Genomic DNA, 27,463 nt, shown 5'->3' on the forward strand with positions numbered 1-27,463 from the left:
CCATAGTTGGCACTCTGTAAATGTTAATTTCCATCACCATCACCCACGCTCCCATTTTCTGAAAAGATGCTAAGGAAAAAGTATTAAATACTACTTTTGACAGATGGAGCTTAGTACACATACAGTTTCACTTTCCAAGAAACCAAGATGAGTAGTTTTCTGCGTTTTTTGCATCATATTACTGAAAACTGAAGATTTGTCTATCCTAACTAGATGTGAGTCTTTACAGGCCTAGACTAATTTCTTTCTTGGCTACAAAGATATAAGGCTCTAAAGCTGGTAAAAATGAAGCAAGGAGTTAAAAAGTGGAACAGATCCACTAGCTCAAGCACAGCCTGGAATACAACAACAGTATCCACATTCCACAGAAATTAAAGGAGCTTCTAGCCTTAGAACATAAGTGCGCTTACTGGTCTAATCAAGGTCAAAGCTCAAAAGTTCTCATTTTTAAAATGTTTAAGGCCAGGCACTGTGGCTCTTGTTTGTAATCCCAGCACTCTGGAAGGCTGAGGCAGGATTGCTTGAGCCCAGGAATCCAAGACTAACATGGTGAGACCTCATCTCTACAAAAATTTAAATTTAAATTTAAAAAAATTAAACTATCATGGTGGCACACGGCTGGGGTCCCAGCTACTTGGGAGGCTCAGGCAGGAGGATCACTTAAGCCCAGAGGGTCAAGGCCGTGATCAGGTTACAGCACTCTAGCCTGGGCGACGGAGCGAGATTCTCAAAAAAAGAAAAACAGGATGTTTTAAGATTTTGTCCTTTAGGTATTGACATATCTAATTTAAATACAAACTGCGATATTATTTATCAAAAATCCAAAACACTAATTTAAAGAAGACAAAACAGGCCGGGCATGGTCGGTCACGCCTATAATTCCAGCACTTTTGGAGGCTGAGGCGGGTGGATCACGAGGTTAAGAGATTGAGACCATCCTGGTCAACATGGTGAAACCCCATCTCTACTAAAAATGCAAAAAATTAGCCGGGCATGGTGGCACGCACCTGTAATCCCAGCTATTTGGAGGCTGAGGCAGTAAAACTGCTTGAATCCAGGAGGCGGAGGTTGTAGTGAGCAGAAATCATGCCACTTCACTGCAGCCTGGGTGACAGAGTGAGACTCTGTCTCAAAAAATAAATAAATAAATAAATAAGTAAAATAAAGAAGACAAAACAATAGTTTTGAAAAATCTGCTTAAATTCCATTCAAACATTTATCTTACAAAGAATTATTTGATACTTTCAGGTATGCACTACCAGGCCAGGCTCTGGAAATGCCAAGATAAACACATCTCTAAGGCCAACTTTCCAAGACAAGAATAAAAACAACTAATACTTTTTGAATGTCTACTACATACCAAGTAATCTTGTAATATGTTATATAGACCTATTTACTCTGTGCAGTAAAGATGACTATTAGTCCCATTTTAAAACAGAAAAGGGCCGGGCGTGGTGGCTCATGCGTGTAATACCAGCACTTTGGGAGGCCGAGGTGGGCAGATCACGAGGTCAGGAGTTCGAGACCAGCTTGACCAACATGGTGAAACCCTGTCTCTACTAAAAATACAAAAATTAGCTGTGCATGTTGGTGTGCACCTGTAATCCCAGCTACTCAGGAGGCTGAGGCAGGAGAATCGCCTGAATCTGGGAGGCAGAGTTTACAGTGAGCCAAGATCGTGCCACTGCACTCCAGCCTGGGTGACAGAGCAATACTCCATCTCGAAAAAAAAAAAAACAGAAGACTGAGACACAGAGAAATTATGTGATTTGCCCATGATCACACAGATAAAAAGCTACAGGAAGCCAGGCATCGCGGCTCACGCCTATAATCCCAGCACATTGGGAGGCCAAGGTGGGCCGATCACTTGAGTTCAGGAGTCTGAGACCAGCCTAGACAACATGGAGAAACCCTGTACAAAAAATAAAAAAAGTAGCTGGACATGGTAGCACACACCTGTAGTCCCAGGTACTCGGGAGGCTGAGGTGGGAGGACCACATTAAGCCTGTGAGGGCGAGGCTGCAGTGAGCAATAATTGTGTCACCACACTCCAGTATGGGTGACAGAAGACCCTGTTTTTTAAAAAAAAAAAAAAAAAAAAAGATGCCGGAAGAATCTGAGGTCTAACAGTCTGGCTCCAAACACTACACTCTTAACAACACACTGGTGAGGCATGGTGGCTCACGCCTATAAATCCAACACTTTGGGAGGCCAAAACAAGCAGATTGCTTGAGCACAGGAATTCGAGACCAGCCTGGGCAACATGGCAAAGCCCTGTCTCTACAAAAAATACAAAAAACATTACCCAGGTGTGGCAGTGTGTGCCTGTAATTTCGGCTACTTGGGAAGCTGAGGTGGGAGGATCACTCGAGCCTAGGAGTTTGAAGCTTCAGAGAGTTGTGTTTGCACCACTGCACTCCAGACTAGGTGACAGAGCAAGACCCTGTCTTCAAAAACAAAACAAAACAAAATATACTATCGCAGGTAGCTGAATTTCAACAAATACTCACTAAGTGCCTACTACATACCTGGTATAATTTTGGCAGTGAGAACACAACAGTTTAAAAAAAGACAAAAATCCCTTCCCTCATAGCGCTTACATTCTAGTGGAAGGAGACAGACAATAAACAAGATAAGCAAAATCAGTAATAAGTGCCAAGGAGAACAATAAATCAAGGAAGGGGGATAGGAAGCATTGGGGGAGGTTGCAATTTTAGATAGGGTTACAAAGGAAGGCCTCCCTGAGAAGGACACATTATGACTAAAGGAGAGACCCCACTCCCATTCACACACAGAAAAATGCAATAGATTTCCCCATGACTGCAGTCTCCGAGAACTCACAATCCAGAAGAGAAGACAGGCACCCAAATAATAGATCATTATAGCACAGTGTGGTGAACAGAACATCAGAGGAGCTACAGGCAAGTGTGAGGAAAAAGAGTGCCTAAGCCCAAACTCAGGGGTCAGCAGAGACTTCCTAGATGTGATGCCTGAAGCAAGCCTTTCAAAGATGAGTAGGGGTTAAATAGGCTAAGAAGTAAGAGGGAGGATCTGGCAGAGAAGCTAGCATGCGCAAAGGCCCAAGGGCAGGAGATGGCATGGGGTGACTCAGTGACCTACAAGGAGTTCACCTATTGCTGAAGAAAAACATATAAGGAAAAAGACAGCAAGAGGCAAGGCTGGACAAGCCATACTGGGGCACATATGACTATATTTACCTAGGTAGTAACTGTTGAGGCCCTGGATCAAAGCTGTAGCCATGAGTGGAGGAGGAGGAGACGGAGTTAAGAGAGATAAAAAAGAACTGAAAGGACTTAGAGGTCTATTGCTTAAATGACAGAGTAAATGGGGACATTATCGCCTAGACAGGGAATACAGAAGAACCAGATTTATGAATGGAGATGATAATGAGCTGTTTTGGACACACTGCATATCTACAGCCAAAGGAATGAAACTGGACCTTTATCTTACACCATACATGAAAATCAACATAAAATGGATTAATGACTTAAATGTAACACCTGAAACTGAAACTCCTATAAGAAAACATAAAAATAAATCACTGTTGTTTTTTTCATATAACCCCAAAGCACAGGCAACAAAAGCAAAAATACACAAGTAGGACTACACAAAACTAAAAAGCTTCTGCACATTAAAGAAAACAATCAACAGAACGAATAGGCAACCTACGGAACAGGAGAAAATATTTGGAAACCATATATCTGACAAGGGGCTAATAGCTAAAATATATAAGAAATTCCTGGCCAGGCGTGGTGGCTCAAGCCTGTAATCCCAACACTTTGGGAGGCTGAGGCGGGTAAATCATCTGAGGTCAGGAGTTCAAGACCAGTCTCACCAATATGGTGAAACCCCATCTCTAATAAAAGTACAAAAAAAAAAAATTAGCCAGGCGTGATGGCGGTGTGCCTGTAGTCCCAGCTACTCAGGAGGCTGAGACAGGAGAATTGCTTGAACCCAGGAGGTGGAGGTTGCAGTGAGCCAAGATCATGGCACTGCACTCCAGCCTGGGTGACAGAGCCAGACTCCGTCTCAAAAACAAAAAACAAAAAAGAAATTCCTACAACTTAATAGCAAAAAACCAAATAGCCCAATTAAAAAACAGACAAAGGAACTGAATAGACAATTCTCCAAAAAAGACATACAATGGTCAACAGGTAAATGAAAAGGAACTCAACATCACTGATCATCAAGGAAATGCAAATCAAAACCACAATGAGGTATCACTTCAGACCTGATAGAATGGATATTATCAAAAACATCAAAAGATAAAAAGTGTCAGAGAGGGCCGGGCGCGGTGGCTCACGCCTGTAATGCCTGCACTTTGGGAGGCCGAGGCGGGCGGATCACGAGGTCAGGAGATCGAGACCATCCTGGCTAACACAGTGAAACCCCGTCTCTACTAAAAATACAGAAAATTAGCCAGGCGCGGTGGCGGGCGCCTGTAGTCCCAGCTACTCGGGAGGCTGAGGCAGGAGAATGGCGTGAACCCAGGAGGCGGAGCTTGCAGTGAGCCGAGATCGCGCCATTGCACTCCAGCCTGGGTGACAGAGTGAGACTCCGCCTCAAAAAAAAAAAAAAGTGTCAGAGAGGATGTGGAAAAACTGCAACCCTTGTAACACTGTTGGTGGGAATGTAGAATGGTGCCGCTGCTATGAAAACCAGCATGGTGGTTCCCCAAAAAATTAAACATGGAATTATCATACGATCCAGCAATCCCACTTCTGGGTATATCACCAAAAAATTAAAATTAGAATCTTGAAGACATATCTGTACTTCCACATTCATTGAAGCAGTATTCACAACAGCCAAGATAAGGAAGCAACCCAAATGTCCATTGACAGATGAATGGATAAAGAAAATGTGGTATATTCACTATCTCATTGAACTGGAACCTGTCTGGTTAATTTATTACCTGATTTGATGAATCAAGGAAACTAGGAGTTTAAACAAATATTTACATTTAATATCATAACATAACGGTGCTTTAAATATTATAGCATTTGTACCCATAATATATGTTAATATTTCCTATGTTAAATAATAATGATAGCTGAAGTGTTTATGAATAGAATCATATGATGTTCAGAAATTGTTTAAAATTAGTTCTGGGGGGCAGGCGCACTGGCTCACGTCTGTAATCCCAGCACTTTGGTAGGCCAAGGTAGGTGGATCGGTTGAGGCCAGTTCAAGACTAGCCTGGCCAATGTGGCGAAATCCCCTCTCTACTAAAAAATACAAAAAATAAATAAATAAATAGCTGGGCATGGTGGCACATGCCTGTAATTCCAGCTACCGGGGAGGCTGAGGCACAAGAATCGCTTGAACCTGGGAGGTGGAGGTTGCAGTGAGCTGAGATCATGCTACTGCACTTTAGCCTGGCCGACAGAGAAACACTCGGTCTCAAAATAATAATAATAATATAATATAATAAGTTCTGGGAAGGTGAAAGTGGGAAATGAAGAGATAATAAATAAAACTAGACTGGCAAAAAAAAAAGAACATGTGATATATTCATACAATGGAATATTATCTGGTCTTAAAAAAGGAAATCCTCTCATTGTGACATGAATGAACCTGGAGGCCATTTTGCTAAATGAAATAAGCCAGTCACAGCAAAACAAATAACTGTATGATCCCACTTCATGTCATATGTTCTTACAAGAACAACAAACCAGAGAAGCATAAGGAAACTTTTGGAGGCAACAGATATGTCTACTACTTTAGTTGTAGTGGTTTCATGGGTGTATGCATATGTACAAACTCATCAAATTGTATGCATTAAATATGTGCTTTGTATATCAATTATAATTCAATAAAGCTGCTTTAAAAAATTTTTTAAACGGTACCTACCCCATAGTGTTGTGAGAAGTAAACATAGTAATATTGGCAATCACTAAATGATAGCTGTAATTATTCAAAATAATATTTACACTATGTTTAGATATCTATGTTCAAGTATATGATACCGGTTTTCATTTTTATTGTTCCAAATGTTATTTTTACACTTTTTTTTTTTAATTAAACTATCAAACAGCAAAATGTATAAACTTGCAGTATCATTACTCCAATTTTTCTTTAAAAAAGTTTTGAGGTGATTCCACAAACATGAATAAACAAAAAGGTAGAAGGATGTTTGCTGACAGCACTGTTTATAAAACAAATTAAATAATCCAAATGTCCATCAGGAGAGGACTGTTTAAATTAGCTATGGAATATCCAAACATTGGAATACTGCGGGACTGTTACAATATATGAGTAGCTATGTAAATACCCATATGAAATAATTTGTAATATATAGTAAGTTAAAAATTAAATTGAATATTAAGAATTGTATGATTCTTCTGTATATATAAAAAGATACATGTACTGTGTATATCTGTGTGTGTACTTAAATTGACATAAAAACCATCTGAAAGTCTAGATAAGAAACCAAAGAGGGCTTTGAATGAAGTGTGGATATAAACTTTTTTACACTTTCTGTAACATATTTTTTTTTTTTTTTTTTTTTTTTTGAGATGGAGTCTTGCTCTGTCTGCCCAGGCTGGAGTACACTGGCGTGATCTTGGCTCACTGCAACCTCCAACTCCCAGGTTCAAGCGACTCTCGTGTCTCAGCCTCCCAAGCGCTGGGATTACACGTGTGTGCCACCACGCCCGGCTAATTTTTGTATTTTTTGGTAGAGATGGGGTTTCACTATGTTGGCCAGGCTGGTCTGGAACTCCTGACCTCAAGTGATCCACCCACCTCGGTCTCCCAAAGTCCTGGGATTACAGGCATGAGTCACTGAGCCTGGCCCTTTTTATTTTTGAAACAGAGTCTCACTCTGATTGTCCAGGCTGGAGTGCAGTGGTGCGATCTTGGCTCACTGAAATCTCAGCCTCCATGGGCTCAGGTGATTCTCCCACCTTGGCCTCCTGAGTAGCTGGAACTACATGTGTGTGCCACCACACCTGGCTAATTTTTTTGTATTTTTTGTAGAGACAGAGTTTCACCATGTTTCCCATTTCCCAGGCTGGTCTTGAACAACAGGACTCAAGCAATCTGCCCACCTTGGGCTCCCAAAGTGCTGGGATTACAGGCGTGAGCAACCTCACCTGACCTGTTCAAAAATTGTTAACCACATGTAACACTTTTTAATTTCAAAACAAATCCTCATGACTAATTGTCAATCAAATTTTTAAAATCATATATATCCTGGTTACATATAATGTAAATGAAAGAGAATCAAAGAGAGAGATGACCCTGAATGAAAAAATACACTCCTACTGATTTTATCATTAGATAAAAAAGGACCTAAGTTTTAAGCTATTATAAAGCACCCTTCAGTCCCTATTTGGCTGACACAATTCAAATATTTTAAGACAGCCTAAAAAATTAAAACATAGAACGCTTTGTGTAAGTAGCTAAAAACTGGTGACAACCATAGTACATTTCAGAATAATAATGGCATCTGAAATTGTCTACATCAAGCTTACAAATTAATTATCTGACACAGAACAAAGTTTGTAAAAGAAGCTTCTAGGTTCAGGATTTTCCCAGAAAGATAAAATAAAACTGTGTGTGTTTGGGAGGGGTGGAACTGTATCTTCAAAAGCTTGAGATAAAACCATTATACCTGTGTAACCACACAAATCAGCTTTCTAAATATTAGTAACCTGTAGGCAATTCAACTTAAAAAAAATTGATGGGAGGAAAAGTGGGGCTTCAGCTTTCATAATCAGCACTTTTAATATATATTGCTTTGCTCTGTCCAAAGCGTCCCAAAATGTACAATCTCATTAAAGTTAATGAGCATAATGGATTTTTAGCCTGATGCAGCAATTTGCATTAATTCATGTGATCACAAATGTATTTATTTTCCAAAGAAACTGCTTTCTCAAGCATAAAGGAACCACCCAGCAATAGGGCTTGTTTTTCCTTTCAGTGCAGCTTTCTTATGTGTAAGTTATCAAATATTAATCTAGTTGTTTTACATAGTGGACCAGACTTCAAGTCCTTTAAAAGATACAATTGCACATTTTTAAAGACATGCTAAATTCTATATAAAATGTCTATGGCTTCTTGTTTCAATACTGAGTATATGTTTATAAATCCTGGTTTGACTTGTAAATTTATCTAAAAAATTCAATAGAAATCTACTGGCTGTAGAGATTAATGGTATACACTTAACACAAAAATTGATTGGCTTTGTCATGGAGACAGAAAGTAGAACAGTGGTTGCCAAGGGCTGGGGAGAAAAGAAAATGGGAAGTTTATTGTTTAATGAATACAGAATTTGTTTTGCAAGATGACAAGAGTTCTAGAGATGGAGAGTTGTGATGGTTGCACAATAGTGTGAATGCAGTTAATGCCACAGAACTGTACACCTAAACATGGTTAAGATGGGTCAGGCACAGGGGTTCATGCCTGTAATCCCAGCACTTTGTGAGGCTGAGGCAGGTGGATCACTTGAGGCCAGGAATTCCAGACCAGCCTGGCCAACATGTTGAAAACCCGTCTCTACTAAAAATACAAAAATTAGCCAGGAGTGGTGGTGGGTGCCTGTAATAGCAGCTACTTGGGAGGCTGAGGCAGAGAATTGCTTGAACCTGGGAGGCAGAGGCTGCAGCGAGCCAAGATCTCATCACTGCACTCCAGCCTGGACAACAGAGCGAGACTCCAACTCAAAAAACAAAAAAAAAGGTTAAGATGGTAAATTTCGTTACGTGTATGTTACCACAATTTAAAAAGATTTTTTTTTAAGTAAATTGGCTTGTTTCTGAAACATTTTTTAAAAAACTTGATTGGCTCCAAAGACAGTGCAGTTAAAGTGCAGCCAACAACTCCATGCACCCGAGATCAAAATTGAGAACAAAAACAGAGTACAGACTCAAGTAGGTTATCTGGATAAACTTCCGGTTCTACTCCTAAGCAGCTATGTAATTTGCGCAACTCATTTAATCTCCCTGCACCTCAGTTTCCTTATTTACAGAATATAGAAAACAACCAGGTTTTTTGTTTGTTTTTGTTTTCACAGAGTCTTGCTCTGTCACCCAGGCTGGAGTGCAATGGCACAATCTCGGCTCACTGCAACCTCCGTCTCCTGGGCTCAAGCAATTCTCCTGCCTCAGCCTCCCGAGTAGCTGGGATTACAGGCGTGTGCCACCATGCCCTGCTAATTTTTTCTTTTCTTTTTTTTTTTTTTTTTTTTTTTTTTTGTATTTTTTGTATTTTTAGTAGAGACAGGGTTTCACCATGTTGGCCAGGATGGTCTCAAACTCCTGACCTCAGGTAATCCACCGGCTTTGGACTCCCAAAGTGCTGGGATTACAGGCGTGAGCCACCGCGCCTGGCACAACGAGGTTTTTCGAACGGTTCTGTGAGATAATATCTGTACAGTGCACATTACAGGGACTAGAATATAAAAAGCACTCAATAAACCTTAGCTATTATTAGCAACCACATCAATATAAAAAGTTAATTTTCTCCAAACTAAAGAGAAATGCCTTTGTTCCCATTTTGGCAAAAGTGCAAGAGGACAAGTGGATGTGTGTGGCTAGATGCCAAAACTCAATGCTGATTCCAGGCTGACCAATTATGGCGATATGTGAGCCTTAATTTGAATCCAGGTTTTCTCAAAAGGTGCTTCTGAGAAGGTCTGCAGGAGAATCCCCAGGGAACTTGTTCAAAATGCAGAGAGCTCCGTGTGTCAGGCCAAACCTAGTGAATACCAATCTTCGGAGGTGAGGCTTAGAACGCCCAGCCATATCTGCCTGCAATCAGACACAATGTGGGGAACTGGAGGAGAGGAAGGGAGAGGTAAAATGAATGAAATCTGCTCTACAGTGAGGCTTCCTGATTTCTCTGGTTTTGATTAACTTTACTAGCAGGTGCGGCATGAATCTTGACATCAATTTCCAAGACCAGTCAAATGTCTCGTCTTATTTAAATATTCTTCCCTCTCCTACTACCTCTTCCTTCCCCTAATCTCAATCTTTGATGGAAGAACATATTACACAAATTTAGGACTCAATCCTCTCCATCACACCAGTTTTAGTTATCCATTCATTTGCTTCCACTGTAGGAAGATGAAACCAAATGTCATATTCTCAGAATAAAATTGCACAAATTTAGATATTATAATATCTATCTCCAGTAACTACCTGGTTTCTCATCTGGCCACTGAAGTTCTTTTAGTTACTGCCCTTCTCATGCTCTTTAGCCAAGAATAGTAAAACACCTTTGAAGAACCTTCCTAAGGTAAGGAGGATATCAACCTAGGTTTCCTTTTGAGAATAACAACACCGATTTGGCCAGGCGCAGTGCCTCCTGTCTGTAATCCCAGCAGTTTGGGAGGCCGAGGTGGGCAGACTGCTTGAGGTCAGGAGTTCAAGACCAACCTGGGCCCCATCTCCACAAAAAAAATAAAAAATATTAGCTGGGCGTGGTGGCGCATACCTGTAGTCTTAGCCACTCGGAGGCTGAGGTGGGAAGATCACTTGAGCCCAGGAGGTTGAGGCTTTAGTGAGCTGTGTTTGTGCTACTGCACTCCAGCCTGGGCAGCAAAGTAAGACCCTGTCTCAAAACAAAACAAAACAAAAAAACAATACTCCTGGAGCATGAACCTGAAGAGCATTCAGGCCCCTGAGGAAGTATGCATTTTTATATTCATGTGGTTGCTAACAATAGCTAAGGTTTATTGAGTGCTTTTTATATTCCAGTCCCTCTGATGTGTACTATACAGACATTATCTCATAGAATTGTGAGAGGAACCTGCTTATTTTCAGTATTTTATAAAAAAGGAAACTGAAGTACAGGGAGATTAAATGAATTGTCCAAATCACATACCTGCTTAGGAGTAGAGCAGGATACAGGAGAACAAGGTTAGGAAGTGAAAAGGGAAAAGTCAGAAGTTATCTCTGAGATGTTTTTCTTTGAGAAGTAATTCTAGCTCATTCTTCCTGTCAAGCTGAGTAGCAGCCTTATAGATTTTACCTGACAAGAAAACACATTACTTCATCTGCACCATCAGGAATTAACAAAAGAGCCAAACTGCTGACCATGAGTTACTAAATCCTTCTACAGTACTTACACTACAATAGGAAGTAGGGTAGTCTGGGAAAAGAAACAACAGCAACATATAGTCTTGAAGCTCACCCCCACAAAACCAATAACATAAAACTTCCTAGAAAAGCTATTGATTTAAAAAGTGTCAATTGAAAGAAAATGCTACAGCCACTTCTCTAACAAGACCAAAACAAAAATGGTGTGGTTTTTTCCCAGAATGATTATATAACTGATCCTAGAGAAAAACCACTATCTCTAGAGGCACCCTCGCAGCCACACAGATGTTTGTCAAGTACCCTTTCCAAACAAAGCAGTACCTTAGGCAGAAAGTGCGGCTGAAATCTCGTTACAATTTTTTTTTGAGATGCGGTCTCACTATGTTGTCCAGACACAAGTGCAGTACCTATTCACAGGCAAGATCATCACATACTGTAGCTCTGAACTCCTGAGCCTAAGGGTTTCTCCTGCCTCAGCCTCCTGAGTAGCTAGGACCACAGGTGGGCATCACCATATCTTCCTAACAAATTTCTTTATTTATAACAAGAAATCTTCTAAGCTGCAAGTGCTGCCAATTTTCATCCTGAACTAGAAAGCACGGAGAAAAACAGTACCTACCTCAAAGGATTTGAGAGGACTCCAGGAGGTAACTATGTAGAAAGTGTTTTAAACAGCACCTGGCATTTGCTAGAGGAACAGAAAATGCTAGCTGCTGCGGCTAAGTTTTACACAACCAAAAATTCTAGATAAACCTTGGCAATTTGCTTAAAAGGAAAACTGACTTTAAAAACCAAAATGCAGAAGAGGGTTATTTAAAATAGACAAGAAGTGCCTGCAGGTGAACAATGCCATATCTATGCCATATGCAGGACTGGGCAGTATTAAGGGGCAGAGGGCTCAACCAAAGAAAGACTAGAATTTCTGCCCTGGAAAAGTGACACGTTAATGAGGGAAACAGGACAAACACACATATGAGACTAGATTTCATTTGTCTGTGCCATCTACCAATGACCATCAATGATTCCCCAAATAGCTGAGCCTCCACTGCTGCTATTTCAAAGGCAATTCCCTCTGGGGCCCCTGGTCTGAGTTTCTGTAAGCCCAGGGGCCTATGTGCAGTACCAACTATTGGATTTTCCTGTGCTGCTGTTCTGCTTAATTGCTTCCTCAGTTGTTCATACACGGATTTCCTTGTAATACCTCAAAGGGAAGTTAAGAAGTAGCATTTAACATTTATGACCAATATCATTTTAGAAGACACAACTTATGACCTTTCCAGGCACAAAACACATCATTTATAGTGATGATAACCCTTAAGACAGTAGCCATAAGCTAAATAATATATGTGGCTAAGAAGAGACATGTCAATGTAAGAGCAACCTTCTTATTTCTGGCTCACCAAGAGTCATTAACCAAGCTGCCACCCATTCACCACAAGATATACACACCTAGTATCAGTAGAGCTGGACAGGCCCTTGCACAGAAGCAATTTAGGGAAGGGGGAATGAAGATGTTAAAGGACTGACTTGCGTCCCAGTGCGGCAGTGGGTAGCAAACTTCCACAAATGAGCTGAGCTCCACAAATGCTTTGCCAGAGGCCACTGTTGGCTAATGAGAACTATTATCTTTCTTAATAAGAAATAACACAGAATGGTAAAAAACGGCTGAGCCCAGTGGCTAATGCCTGTAAACCCAACACTTTGGGAGGCCAGAAGGGTGAATCGCTTGAGGCCAGGAGTGCGAGACCAGCCAGGTCAACAAGGTGAAACCCCATCTCTACTAAAAACTACAAAAATTAGGTGGGCGTGGTGGCACATGCCTGTAATCCCAGCTACTTGGGAGGCTGAGGCAAGAGAATCACTTGAACCCGCAAGAGGGAGGTTGCAGTTAGCCGAGATCATGCCACTGCACTCTAGCCTGGGCAACAGAGCAAGTGAGACTCAGTCTCAAAGAGGAAAAAAACAAACAAAAAAATGGTTTTAAAAATGGGTTTTACATTTACGTAGTCAGACTGCCTACATTTGCACCCTGAATCTATCCTTTTTTAGCGTTATAACTTTAACTCATTTAACTTCTCTAAGTTTTACTTTCTGACATGTAAAATGAAAATAATAAAAGATTAGGGTGATGAGTCAGCAAATAATGCACAGACAAGGCTTAGCACAATGTTGTACTCAATAATTACTATTATCCTTGAAATAATAAAAATGGTGTGTAGGTAGCCAGAAAAGCCCACAAAGGTCTGTTTTACCAATAATGTGGCCAAAATAGCAAGTATTTATCATACAAAGAAAAGATAGTAAAGCCAAATATTGGCAATATTGTAATAGTTACAGACAGAAAATAAAGTTAACATGTTTTTAACTTTGTGTGAAAATCAAAAGATATTTTTGTTGATTCTGGAGAAAATGTGACACCCTGAAAGAGCTTTAACGATGGATCACATAGATCCATTCATTCAAAGAACATTTATTGAGCACCTACAAAAAATCTGTTAGGTACCAGATACTGAAAAATGGTAACAATAGAAGCAAGTGTAAAATGCTATAATGGACACAGAACACAGGGCCAGGAAGAATTCGTTCTACCCCAGGTACGTCAGAGAAGGAAGATCCGGGGCAGCATACCACAGAAGAAATGACATTTGAGCTCGGTCTAGGATTTCACCGCTGAATGGAAGAGCAGCAACTTCAGAAAGAGGGAACAACAGGAGCCAATACTGAGAGGCATCTGGCAAACACCAAGAGGTACCTGAGGTATCTAGCAGCCTATAAATAGCGTAGTATAGACAGAGACTAGGGGGAGGGGAGGGGGAATTACAGAAAGGAGACTAAGCCTGGGCAACATATCAAGACCCTGTGCTACAAAAAAATACAAAAAGTAACCAGGCATGGTAGCGTGCACCTGTAGTCCCAGCTACTCTGGAGGCTGAGCTAGGAGGAGGCTCAGCCTGGGGAGGTCAAGGCTACAGTGAGCCATGATAGTACCACTGTACTTCAGCCTGGTAACAGAACAAGATCCCATCTCAAAAACAAAACAAAACAAAACAAAACAGGAGACTGTAAATTTAGGCCTGAGAAAACCTGTGAGGGCTGGAGAGAAAGGAAATAAAATCAGTATCTTGAAGGGATATCTGTACCCCCGTGTTCATTGTAGGTTTATTCACAATAGCCAAGATATGGTCACAACCTAGTATCCATCAACAGATAAATGGATAAAGAAAATGTGGTATATATACACAATGGAATATTATTCACCATTAAAAAAAATCATGCCATTTGTAACAAAATGAATGAACCTAGAGGACAGTTATGCTAAGTGACACAGAAAGGCAAATACTATATGGTCTCACTTATATGTGGAATCCTAGAAGAGCTGAATCCTAGAAACAGAGAGAATAATGGTTTCCAGAGATAAGGGGGTGAGATGGGAAAATAATCAAATGGCACAAATTTTCAGATAAAAGATGAACAAGTTCTGGGGCTCTAACATATACCATGGGTGGTATTAGATGAATTAATTTGATTGTGATAATCATTACACAATATATATGTATATCAAATCACATTGCACTGCACACTTTGAATTTATACAATCTTTATTTGTCAATTAAATACTTTAAAACAATTTTTCAAAAAAGAAAACCCGTTAGGGAATGTGCACACCCCTAGACTTCAGCATAAAGGCAACTGGATGTGGCAAGTCTGGTGTTTTCAAATAGCACCGTCTAGATAAAGAAATGTAAGAAAATAACTACTTTAAAAGTCAGGATAATGGTTATTTCAGAAGGAGAGAAGGTTTTTGACTGGGAGAGGGACCTGGAAGGACTTCTGGGGTGGCTGACAAAGCTCTATTGCTTGATCTGGATAGTGATTTCAAGTATGTTTGCCTTGTAATATTGTATTAAGTTACACACGTTTGTTTTTTTAATCCTTGTCTCATTTTACAATAAAAAAGCTAAAAAGGAAAGGAAAAAAAAAAACATCTTCTTTTGCCACTATATAGGCCATCCAGGGCAGAGACGGTACAAACAGATGAGGAAAGAAGTTATTACCTCGAGATGAAAGATGATGAGGGCCAGGCCCAGAGCAAGAATAATAGGAGTAAGAAGAATGAAATAAACCCATTGGTGAAACATCTTGAGAAGAGGCTGCCACAAACTTCCAGAGGGCTTTAACAGGAGAAGGCTTAAAGAAGATAGAGAGTGATTTCAGATCTGGACATACTGAGTATGAGATGTCTTTGGGAATTCAAATACTACTTTCCCCTTGCTCATTTTAATGTCTGGCTTTCCTTTGCCTTGGTACGCATCTCTCAATAGTAATACTCTATTTCCTACCATTTACAATTCAATTCATGTGTTTGGCTTTCAAATGGGATACAATGAGGAGGAGGAGGAGGTAGTTCTTGATGTAATCAGGCAAAACTTGGAAAACAAAGGAGGAAGATGGTTAAAAGAAATGTGTTAGTAGTAAAAGACAGAAGTAAAGGAGATAATATCCCATGTGAACCACTCCACTGAAAGGGAAGAAAGGATATAGAACCAAAGAGCTACTGGGTCAGATTCCCCACCTGATCAGCAAAAATCAAGGGAAGGGGGATACATCATGCACTCGCCTTATTTTCACATCTGGGACTTTCTTAAGTTAGCTATATGTAATCTAAAGGAGAATTATAATAGAAATTTGAAAGTAAGAGAGATGGGTAAATAAGACAGACAAGAAAAGGTATTCCACACCAGGTTAGCACACAATGGAGAAGCAAGTAATTTTGCTTATCTACAAGTCATAGCAAAGTGTCCTCACTTGGAACAAAAGACAGATATAAGCAACTGTGTGTTAGATTAATTACAGTTTGGGACACAGCAGTCCAGGTCCATAGAGTTGGGGTGCTATGGCCCATAATTTAACAAATGCATGAACAACTGACTTTAGTAACATTCAACTGGAAATATTAAGATGTTACCCTCAGAATCCTGCTTCTATTGCATAATAAAAGAAATCTAGCTACCATTTATTAAGTACTTACTCTGTGCCAGGCACAGTCTAAGCCTTCAGCATCCATTATCTGATTGAAAACTCACAGCAAGCCCATGAGGTAGGTGCCATTAATCATCACCACATTACAAATAAGGAAACTTGCATGCCTTCAAGTGGTAACTCTAGGGAAACAAGATATGAGGAAGACTGCATAGAGCAGACTTGGGCCTGGGCTAAAGGGAGTGCCTGCCTCATACATGGTTCGACCCAGGCCACCAGAGTAGAGTATTTCATAGGGAGTACAGGCTGTATCTCTAGTTGCTGATATAGAGTGATTTTTTTCGGGCCTTATCCTCAGCGTGTTTATCTCCTACCACTGCAACATGTGGCAGTGGTAGGCGACTGGTAGCAATTCTAAGATTTGGGATCCCAGCCAGCTCTCTGTTTCTTTCCATCAGAAATATAACCAACATCTGGCAGAGTCAGCAAACGTCAAGATGTATGGGTCTCCACTAATTCATACATTACAAACTGGCTTCTCAAAATTGGTCAAATTCCATTACAGAATTACAGTTCAGCTGCACTGAATACAAAATACATATGAGCCATTAGCTGACACTTTGAAATCTCTTTGCGCTATGGAAATTTCTATTCTGGTAGTAGTTGTTGCATGAGATTTTATCTTTATCACACTTTTCCTGGCAGCAGTAAAATTCCATTTCCATCAACTGTTTCCTCTCAAGAAAGTCTCTCAGGAAATACTCAAAACATTGTTCAACAAAGTTCTCAAATATGAATCATTTTTAACTGCCAGGAAGACACTCCTTTCCCCCACTGTTTTGCATCATAATAGGCTTTCTCTAAAATGACAGCTTTGGGGGAAGATATACTTATTTGGGGAAAAAAGACATTTATTAACTACAGTGTAAATCTTTTATTCTTCTCCCTCTATATGGCTTTGTTTAAGCAGTTCCCTCTGCCTCAACTACCTTCTCCCCAGATCTGCCTGTCCAAGTCCTACCAATGCATTCATTCAAACAAACATTTCCTGAGTACCTAACAGATTTTTGGTCCTGTAATAGGTGGTAGGGGTACAAATCAAATAAATGTATTAAAAATATGCCAGGCAAAGATTACAGTATGATCGTGGCAGGACGTGGGATCATGATGGACATTCTGAGATTTTCCTTCAATGAAAAGTTTTTTGGAAGAAAAAACATTTACAGCTGGCCCTTTAAGGACAAGCAGGAGGAATTCAATGAAAGAGAGAAGCAATTTATGGCAGCCAAGAAGAGGCCAAGAGGAGGCAACTCAAGGGTCTCCAACTACAAGGAGCACAACTGATTAAGGACCCTATCTGCCTCAGAAATTCATTCTAGTGTCTGTACTAAGTCACCTCCAAAGGGGTGCTCCCAACCAATCACTGAGTACAGCAGGGATACCAAAGCAGACTGTTGCTGGAAGTTGCAAAACTCCACTAACAGCTGACTTTGGACTCCCCAATAGCTTTTCTGAATCTTCTTTAGACTGCAGAGCAGTCTGGAAACCTTCTGCCTAACCAGCTCTCCCCATCCCCTTCACTAGGGCTCAGACTTGCATCAAGGACTAATGGCACTCTCAGCCTTCTCAGCCCCCCTCACCATTGTCTGTTCCACATGCGTTTTCCCCTAATAAACCGTTGCCAATTTAATCCTGTGTGTGTTTTTCAGAGGACCCAGATTAATACAGCATTCTATACAGAGGGCTCAGCATAAATAAATACCCAGAGGTATGAAAAATCATGATGGGTTCTAAGCACCCATCATGTGGTATGTGCTTGGAGCAAGCTGTAGAAGTGTAGAAGAAGCTGGGCCGAATCAGTGGAGGCCTTGTATGTCCTGATAAGAAACTTCAACTTGGTCCTATGAGAAACAGGGAGCCACTAGAAAATTTTAAGCAAGGAAAGGGCATGTTTTCAAAAAACTGCTCTGCTGGCAGAATGAAGGATGGACAGGACAAAGCAGAAATTGGAAGCACCTCTAATGTATGCTCCCATCTTGTCTGCTAGCTTGTGAGGTCCTGAAGGATGAAATCATATTTTTTGCTTGTTTTGCTTTAATCTTAGAATAGTGTTTAACACAAAGTAGCTACTCAAGAGACCTCACTAAATCTACAAGGTTGGGCCTCACCTCATGGCCCAACATTTTAGCTAAAGCCACTCAAAAGTGTCATGAAGCCTGGTCATTCCTGCTTGGACACTGGAACCCTCTCCAGTCAATCCAGAAAGAGATGGTTATGTGTATGAAGGGTAGAAGAAACTACTCCCAAACTTTGCCTCTTGCCGACTGGTTATTTCATGAACTCCTTTGAAGACAGGCATCTAATTACATTTGTTGATGCTAACTGTGGGACAAAGGTAGTCATTAGACATTTAGTTTGTGAATGTTTACCAAATCAGTGAAATTTAGAGAGCCAGATCAAGCTCAAGGCCCACAGGTCTAATCCAAAGAAAATAAACAAAAATCAGAATCGGCTTCTGAATACGGACTCACTGTCCAATGACGACCTTCGGGAAAATGTAGCCTTATTTTTTCATCATAAGGTGGCAATAAGACCTACCCTAAAATGATGTACAAACTAAGGTGAAAATGAAATAAGAAGATGTGGCCACTGTAATTTGAAAACAGTAAAATAAATTTTACAAATTGAATATACAATTGGGGAAAATAGACAAATCAAAGCTATCAAAACCTAAATATCACCCTAACACAAAGACATGCTGGACTTCTGAATAAATATGAGAAACATAACTTATTTATTACATTGTGACATCAGCTTGCTAAGAAAGGTCATAATTAACCACAAAGTCTACAATAAAACTCTCTAAGTTTAACATATTTACTTAACGACTTCATGGCTAGAAGGAAAGCATACTGATTACCAATTCTGATTTTCAACAGTATCAAGGGATGGTGTGGTATTATCAAAAAATTGTCAAGATACAATTTTCATGTGTCAAGCAGCACTTTTGGCTGGAAGAGTACTTCTATGAAGTCAAATAATCATGTGAACCAATTCCCAGAAGGCTACTGATTGGTAGAGTTGGAGCTAACATCCCTCCCAAGGTCCAAGGCACTGAGAGTGTGATGCCCTTTCTCAGACTCATTCTCATCTCCCTGACTTGACTAATGAAACACACAGAAGATCTTGGGTCCTGCTTGTAATACCCAAAATAACCTTACTGAAAAAAGTAATCATTCTCTCCAAACAACCTGAAATGGTTTGTGCCACTTAGAGAAGAGAGTCTCACATCATAAACTGTCAGATCTACATGGGGTAAGGGACTAACGTTAGATAGCAATGGTTTGTTGTCCATGTAAAATAAAAATGGCATCTCCAATCCTCCACGCTGAGATAACCACTTCCAAACCAGTAGGAAAGTCCAGAGCATTCAGGAATACTTTATTTTATTTTTTATTTTGATGAGGTCTCGCTCTGCTGCCCAGGCTGGTCTTGAACTCCTGACCTCAGGCAATCTTCCCTCCTGGGCATCTCTCAAAGTGCTGGGATTACAGGCGGAAGTCACTGCACTCAGCTCAGCAGTACTTTTTAAAATTTTCCAAATTTGCAAACTGATTTAGTAAATACATTGTGTTATTTTAACTTGAGGAGGAGTGAAAAGTAGAGAAAATGAATTCCATTTTTATAAAAGAACTTTAGGTGATTTTGTCAAAAGAACTAAACAAACAACTATAGAAATCATTCTAAGTCTCTTTTTGCATCTTCCAAAACCAGATTATTTCCATTTACAAAATACATTTAATGGTAGGAAATCAGTAATGATGACAGTAATGGACACCACTAAATTCAGGACATTCTATGTGAGACATTTTACGTATATTATCTGTATTCCTCACAACTCAATGTAAATGTTTTACATTTCAAATTTTTAAAACATGAGGCTCAGAGAGACAAATGTGCCACAAATCAAGTAAATGGTAAAGCTGAGATACAAATCACAGTATCTAAAAGCCCAGATTTTAGATGGCAATGAAAGGTGGGAGGGCTTTTCTTTCCTTCCAAATCTCAATTTCTACCTCACTCTCCCAATTCCTGTCCTTCCCTCCCCTTCCTCCGTCCCTCTCACACAAACCCAAACACACACACGCACATACCCACTCACTTCCAAAGAGAGGCAATACCATACAGTGAGCTAATAACGGTTTTATCCAAAACACCTGCATTTAAAATTCTGACCCTGCCATTTACTAGCTCCAAGACTGGGTGGTACAAATTGTTTCATGGACCTCACTTTCCACCAAGTGAAATTAAATAAGATAAACATACACAGTGTCTAGTACATACTATTTTTGTTACGTTTCCCCTCACTCACTTTTGATAGCCTAAAAGACCAAATGAAGAGGAAGCAAAAACATGCTACCTGTATTGTATGCTAAGCAAGAGGGCACTTCCCTTAGGATGGAAAATTTTCTATGACTTATAAAACACACATATGGTTAAGGAATTGCTACCTACTTCATGTCATTTATCCATGATTTTTATCCATAAAATACATGAGAATAATCTATTATTGCCATGTGGAATTTAGACTAGGAATGCAAGAATAGTTCAGCATTCATACGTCAAACACAATGCCGTTCACAGTTATCAGCAGCCTAACTAACAGAAAAATCTGTATGACTATTTCTATAGGTGCAGAAAAAGTGCAACACTCATTCAGCAGCCCTTTATTATTTAAAAACAACAACAACTCAGCTAACTAGAAATCAAAGGAAACTTCCTCAGCCTGATAAAGAGCATCTATGAAAAACTTACAGCTAACTCATACTTAATAATAAAACACAAAATGATTTCCCCCTATGATCAGGAAAAAGGCAAGGAATCCACTCTTACCACTCCCACTCAACATCATATTGGGTAAAACTAGCTAATGCAATAAGGTACGGAAAAAAAATAAAGATACTTATAGATGGGAGAGAAAAAATAATACTGCCTTTATTCACAGAAAACGTAATTATATCAAAGAATCTACAAGAAACTACTAGATATAATTAGTGACTGGCAAAGTTGAAGAATATAAGATCAATATATAAAAAATTTTTTTTCCTTGCCTTGCTATTAAAAAAAATCAATTATATTTTTATACACAACAGTGAAGAACAGGAAAATGAAATTTTTAAAAGCACCAGTGGCGGCCAAGCGCGGCAGCTCATGCCTGTAATCCTAGCACTTTGGGAGGCCAAGGTGGGTAGACCACGAGGTCAAGAGATCGAGGCCATCCCAGCCAACATGGTGAAACCCTGTCTCTACTAAAAATACAAAAATTAGCTGGGCGTGGTGGCACACACCTGTAGTCCCAGCTACTTGGGAGGCTGAGGCAGGAGAACTGCTCGATTGCTTGAATCCAGGAGGTGGAGGTTGCAGTGAGCTGAGGTTGCGCCACTGCACTCCAGCCTGGCAACAGAGCGAGACTCCGTCTCAAAAAAAAAAAAAAAAAAAAAAGCACAAGTTACAACAGCACCAAGAAACATGTCATACTGAGGGATCAATCTAACAAAGTATTATAAGTATTATAAGATTTGTACGTTGAAAAGTATCAAAAACACTGATGAGAGAAATCAAAGACTTCATTGCAGAGATACACTGTGTTCAGGGATCAAAAGACTCAATATCATCAGTATTGCAATTCTCCTCCAAATTGATCTACAGATTTTAATTCACAGCAAATAAAATCCCAAGTTTCTTTTTCAAAAATTTATAAGGTAACTCTAAAATTATATGGAAAAAATAATTTAGGATAACCTAAACAATTTTGTAAAAAAAAAAGTTGGAGTACTCATACCAATTGATTTCAAGACTTACAATAAAGCTATAATATTCTAGACAGCACGGTATTGGCTAAAGGGTAACGCAGATCAATGAAACAAAATAAAAATTCCAGAAATTGATCCACACATATATCGTCAATTAATTTTTGACAAGGATGCCAAGTTAATTCAATAGACAAAGTATAGTTTCTTCATCTTATCAACAAATGACGCTGGAACAATTAATTAGACATATCTATATTCAAAAAATGAATCTCAACCTGTATCTTGCACTATACGTAAAAGTCAACTGGAAATGGATCATAGACTGAAATGTAAACCCTAAAGCTATAAAATTTCTAGAAAAAATAGAAGCAAATCTTCATGATCCTGAGTTGGGCAATTGTTTCTTAGATAGGACAGAAAAATCATTAACCATAAAATAAAATATTAAGGCCAGGCACAGCGGCTCACGCTTGTAATCTCAGGCCTCTGGGAAGCCAAGGTGGGAGGATCTCTTTAGGAGTTTGAGACCAGCCAGGGCAACATGGTAAAACCCTGTTTCTACTAAAAAAACACAAAAAATTAGCTGGGCATGGTGGTGCACATCTATAGTACCAACTACTCGGGAGGCTGAGGTAAGAGGATTGCTTGAGTTCAGGAGGCCAAGGCAGCAGTGAGCCATGATTGAACCACTGCTCTCCAGCCTGGGTGACAGAGCAAGACCCTGTCTGAAAAAAAAAAGACAAGACTGAAAAATGAAACTTCAATCAAAACTGAAAACTACTGCTCTTGGGCTGGGGGTGGTGGCTCACACCTGTAATCTCGGCACTTTGGGAGGCTGACGTGGGGGAATTGCCTGAGCTCAGGAGTTCGCAACCAGCCTGGGCAACATGGTGAAATTCCGTCTCTACTAAAATACAAAAAATTAGCCAGGAGTGGTGGCGTGCACCTGTAGTCTCAGCTACTCAGAAGGCTGAGGTAGGAGAATTGCTTGAACCCAGGAGGCGGAGGTTGCAGTGAGCTGAAATTGTGCCACTGCACTCCAGCCTAGGTGACAGAGCAAGACTCCGTCTCCAAAAAAAAAAAAAAAAAAACACTACTGCTCTTTGAACCGTACTATTTGAAAAGTAAAAAGACAAACCATAGACTGGGAAAAACATTTGCAAAACGTATCTGATGAGGGACCAGTAGCCAGAATGTATAAAGAACACTCAAAGCTGTATTTTTTTTATACAGTCTCGCTCTATTGCCCAGGCTGGACTGCAATAGTGCGATCTCAGCTCACTGCAACCTCTGCCTCCCGGGTTCAAGTGATTCTCCTACCTCAGCCTCCCAAGTAGATGGGATTACAGGCACCCGCTACAATGCCCAGCTAATTTTTGTATTTTTGTAGAGATGGGGTTTCACCACATTGGCCAGGCTGCTCTCGGACTCCTGAGCTCAAGTAATCCGCCCCCCTTGGCCTCCCCAAGTGCTGGGATTACAGGCGTGAGCCACCGCGCCCGGCCCAAAGCTGTATAATTTTTAAAAACCCTGCCAAATCAAAAAAAATGTTAAGACATTTGTTCAAAATCATTAATCATTAGGAAAAAATGCAGAATAAAATTACATTGAAACATTACTATTCACCTACCAGAATGGCTAAAGTTTTAAAAGACAGACAATAACAATATTGGTGAGGATATGGAGCAAACGCAACCTTATATATGTTGCTGTTAGGAAACAAAAATGGTATACTCAACTTTGAAAAATAGTTTAGCAGCTTAATATATAAAGTTAAATACATACTTTTCATACTACCCAGTCATCTCACTTCTATACGTTTACCGAAAACAAGACATACATCTACACAGAAACCTAACACAATTATTATTATTATTTTTTTTTTTTTGGATATAGAGTCTTACTCTGCTGCCCAGGCTAGAGTACAGTGGCACAATCTCAGCACACTGCAACCTCCGCCTCTCGGGTTCACGCGATTCTCATGCCTCAGTCTCCGAGTAGCTGGGACTACAGGCACGCACCGCCACACACAGCTAATTTTTGTATTTTTAGTAGAGACGAGGTTTCAGCATTTTGGCCAGGCTGGTCTTGAATTCCTGACCTCAAGTAACCCGCTCAACTTGGCCTCCCAAAGTGCTGGGATTACAGGTGTGAGCCACCATGCCCGGCCTGAACACAAATATTTACAGCACTTTTATTCATAACCACCAAACTACATTTGGACTGTTTTCACAGTTACTGGTGAATGGATACACAAATCAGCTACTGGTGAATGGATGCACAAATTATTGTAGTGTTATCTATTTAGTGGAATTCTGCTCAGCAATGAAAGGCAACAAACGGGATAAATGCAAGGACATAGATGACTCTCAAAAGAATTATACCAAGTAAAACAAGCCAGACTCAAAGGCTATATATTTTGATCCCATTTATATGAAATTCTAGAAATGATAAAACTGTAAGGGACAGAAATCAGATTAGTGGTTGCCAGGGGTTGTCAGTTTAGGGAGGGGATTGACTACAAAGGCGCATGAGGGAACTTTTTAGGTGACAGAAAATTCCATTATTTTTATTTCAGTGGTGATTACAATTTATATAATTTTGTCAAAATTCATCGATTTTTACATACCTAAAAAGGGTGAATTTTACTGTATGTAAATTATACCTCAATAATTATCAAGAAAAACGTTGTGTTAAAAAAGTAACAACCTCAGAAAGAGCCAACTATTTTAGGCAGAGATCTACAACTAATTTGAATTGAAAAGGTTGATTTCTGATTATAAAGTTAAGATCATGATTAAAGCACAGGAAGATATGCAGGGCAGATAAAGTTCATGAAAGTTGTGTATGTGTCTTTCACTGTTAATTGATATAAATTGTGTAAAAAGGGGCTCTGGTAAGACGGTAAGAAAGGCATAATTAAGAACCAAAAATACCTCATTTGGTATTTATTCAAAACAGGCTGACAACAGAATAAATGGCCATAATTGTCCTTACAAATTGCTTGAGTTTGTAGATGACTCATTCAAGGAACTGCCTAAGGAGACAGGAACCTATTCAAATACTAATTCTCCTCACTTCACAACCACTCTTAGAAGAGAAGGGGTGAAATATTTTTATTCTATGCAATTTCTACCTCTTGATCAGAGCTCTGAAAAGACACAGTAGAAGCTTGTCTTGGCAGCAGAGACAACAGGGTGGGAGAAGATCAAGAGTTTTCTAAAACCCTAAGGGGCTTTTCTCTCTGTTTTTGGAGGGCAGGTAAGGCTTATCCAGTAGTGGATAAGCCAGTGTGCACGGTTCTGGCTTTGCAAGGAGCTATGGTCAAAACAGTGTGGTTTCGTGTGGTGGCTCACACCTCTAATCCCAACGCTTTGGGAGGCTAAGGCAGGAAGATTCCTTGAAGCCAGGAGTTTGAGACCAGCCTAGGTAACAAAACAAGACCTCATCTCTACAAAAAATAAAAAATAAAAAAGCCAGGCATGGTGGAACATGCCTGTGGTTCCTGCTACTTGGGAGGCTGAGGTGGAAGGATCGCTTGAGCCTAAAAGTTCAACGCTTCAGTGAGTTATGAAAATGCCACTGTACTTCAGCCTGGGTGACAGTGTAAGAACACATTTCTAAATGAAACAAAACAGTGATAGGGTTCATTTAAGTACCATTATCAGAGCCCCAAGGAAGAACTAAATTGAAAAACAGACTATAGAAACTTGTATTTATTCACTCATTCCTTCATCTATTCATCCAACAATTATTTATTGACTGCCCACTCTGGGCCAGGCTCTGTGTTAAACTGAAGACATAAAGATAACCTGGACTGAAGTAGTTTACAAGCTTCTGGTGGACAGGAGCAGGGGGTGTATAAAGTGCAATAGCATCCAACAGGCTGGAGTACACCTCAAAAGAAGAGGAAAATTAGACTTGTGATTTTTCCCCATATACCATTTTCTATCAAGTTCTCAGTGCCGCAGAGTTCACCAGGAAATCAAAAATGGCAACCACTCCAGGCAGTGGGAACAGCACATGCAATAGAAGTACAGGTAAGCACAGTGTAGCCAGGACACTTCATGAAGTTCTAGAGTACTAAGAACCTGATGGAAAATAGTATGTAATAAAACTGAAGAGGTAGGCATGAATCAGAAAGGTCGAATGCTTCGTGAGTTATGCCAAGGAGTTAGATATCCTTGTGGGGTGTGGGGTAAACAACGGGCAGCCTACGAACAGGGGAGAAACAAATCAAGAATTACATAAAGATGATTCTAAAAGCAAGTCAGAGATTGGCAACAAAAAAAAAAAGAAGGAGAAGGAGGAGGAGAAGAAGAAGGAGAAGGGAAGGAGAAGGAGAAGAAGGAGAAGGAGAAGGAAAAGGAGGAGGAGAAAGATGACGAGTTTCCTGTACTTTAGCTGAAAAGCTGGTAGTGGACTACAAAGTTGGTGTTAACTAATGGGTACTAGTTTAATACCTGAGTGACGAAATAATCTGTACAGCAAGTCCCCATAACGTAAGTTTAACTATATAACAAACCTACACATGTACCCCTGAACTTAAAATGAAAGTTAAGTTAAAAAGAGAAAAGTTGGTGTTAACTGGAATGGCAGAAAGCCCTACATGAACCACCCTTCAGTCATGCAGAGAAAATGACCCATTCTCCTGCCCAATGTATATCTCTAGCTAGCCATCATGATTGTTTATTCTCTACCCCAACTGGACTAGCAGCTTCCTAGAAACTGGAATGCTCTCTCTCACTCACACACACACGCATGCACACATACTCATACCCCCATTGCCTAGCTAAAGGTAGATGTTTAGTAACTGTGCAGACATTAAGGAATGAGTGAACAAATAAATGAATGCACTGATGGTTTTGGCACAAGAAACCAACTGAGAGGTACTACACAATGCGATTGATGGGTTGTCTTGAGAGTTACCAAGCTATCCGCCTGATGGAAAGTTGAAGTATGAGCTTCCGAGAGTCTGTTTCAATACGAAGTTGTCACGACTCTAGTTCTCCCTTGCCCCTAATTATTTTTTTTTAAGACAGGGGTCTCACTCTGTTGCCCAGGCTGGAATGCAGTGGTGTAGTCTCAGCGCACTGCAACCTCCACCTCCCGGGTTTAAGCAATTCTCATGCCTCAGCCTCCCAAGTCTCTGAGATTACAGGCGCACACCACCACGCTCGGCTAATTTTTCTTTTAATAGAGATGGGATTTCACCTTGTTGGCCAGGCTGGTCTCCAATTCCTGACCTCATGTGATCCGCTCGGCCTCCCAAAGTGCTGGGATTACAGGCGTGAGCTACTGCACCCGGCCTAGCAATGGATTTTTTTAAAAAGGCGCCAGAGAAAGAAAACTACTGATTTTCATAATTAAGCTACTGAAGGCAGACAGCATGACAGATCAAAGGAGTACAGAATGTCAGGTGCTTGGAGGTGGACCCAGAAGCAAGGCCTAGGAGGAAATCCAAGTGACAAGAGCACATTACTAGAAAAGACAGTGCAGCAACACCAAAGGTCCAGGCAGGTGAGCAGTGAGCATCAGGATACCCAGCAAGGTAAAAGCAGACAGAATATAATATCAGGGAAATCTGGCAAAAAGGCAGTTAGTGGG

General features: G+C 40.2%; 1 protein-coding gene and 1 pseudogene across 3 annotated transcripts in view; one reads left to right on the forward strand and one right to left on the reverse strand.

The window, feature by feature from the left end:
• The window catches only part of ATP11C (ATPase phospholipid transporting 11C), a 208,000-nt gene that overhangs the window by 140,694 nt on the left and 39,843 nt on the right, over positions 1 to 27,463 (reverse strand). The gene's annotated exons all lie outside the window — the stretch shown is intronic.
• Positions 20,466 to 20,584, forward strand: LOC115898913 (annotated as a pseudogene).

This window comes from Rhinopithecus roxellana, chromosome 7 (genome assembly GCF_007565055.1).
Source record: "Rhinopithecus roxellana isolate Shanxi Qingling chromosome 7, ASM756505v1, whole genome shotgun sequence".
NCBI classification, from domain to species: domain Eukaryota; kingdom Metazoa; phylum Chordata; class Mammalia; order Primates; family Cercopithecidae; genus Rhinopithecus; species Rhinopithecus roxellana.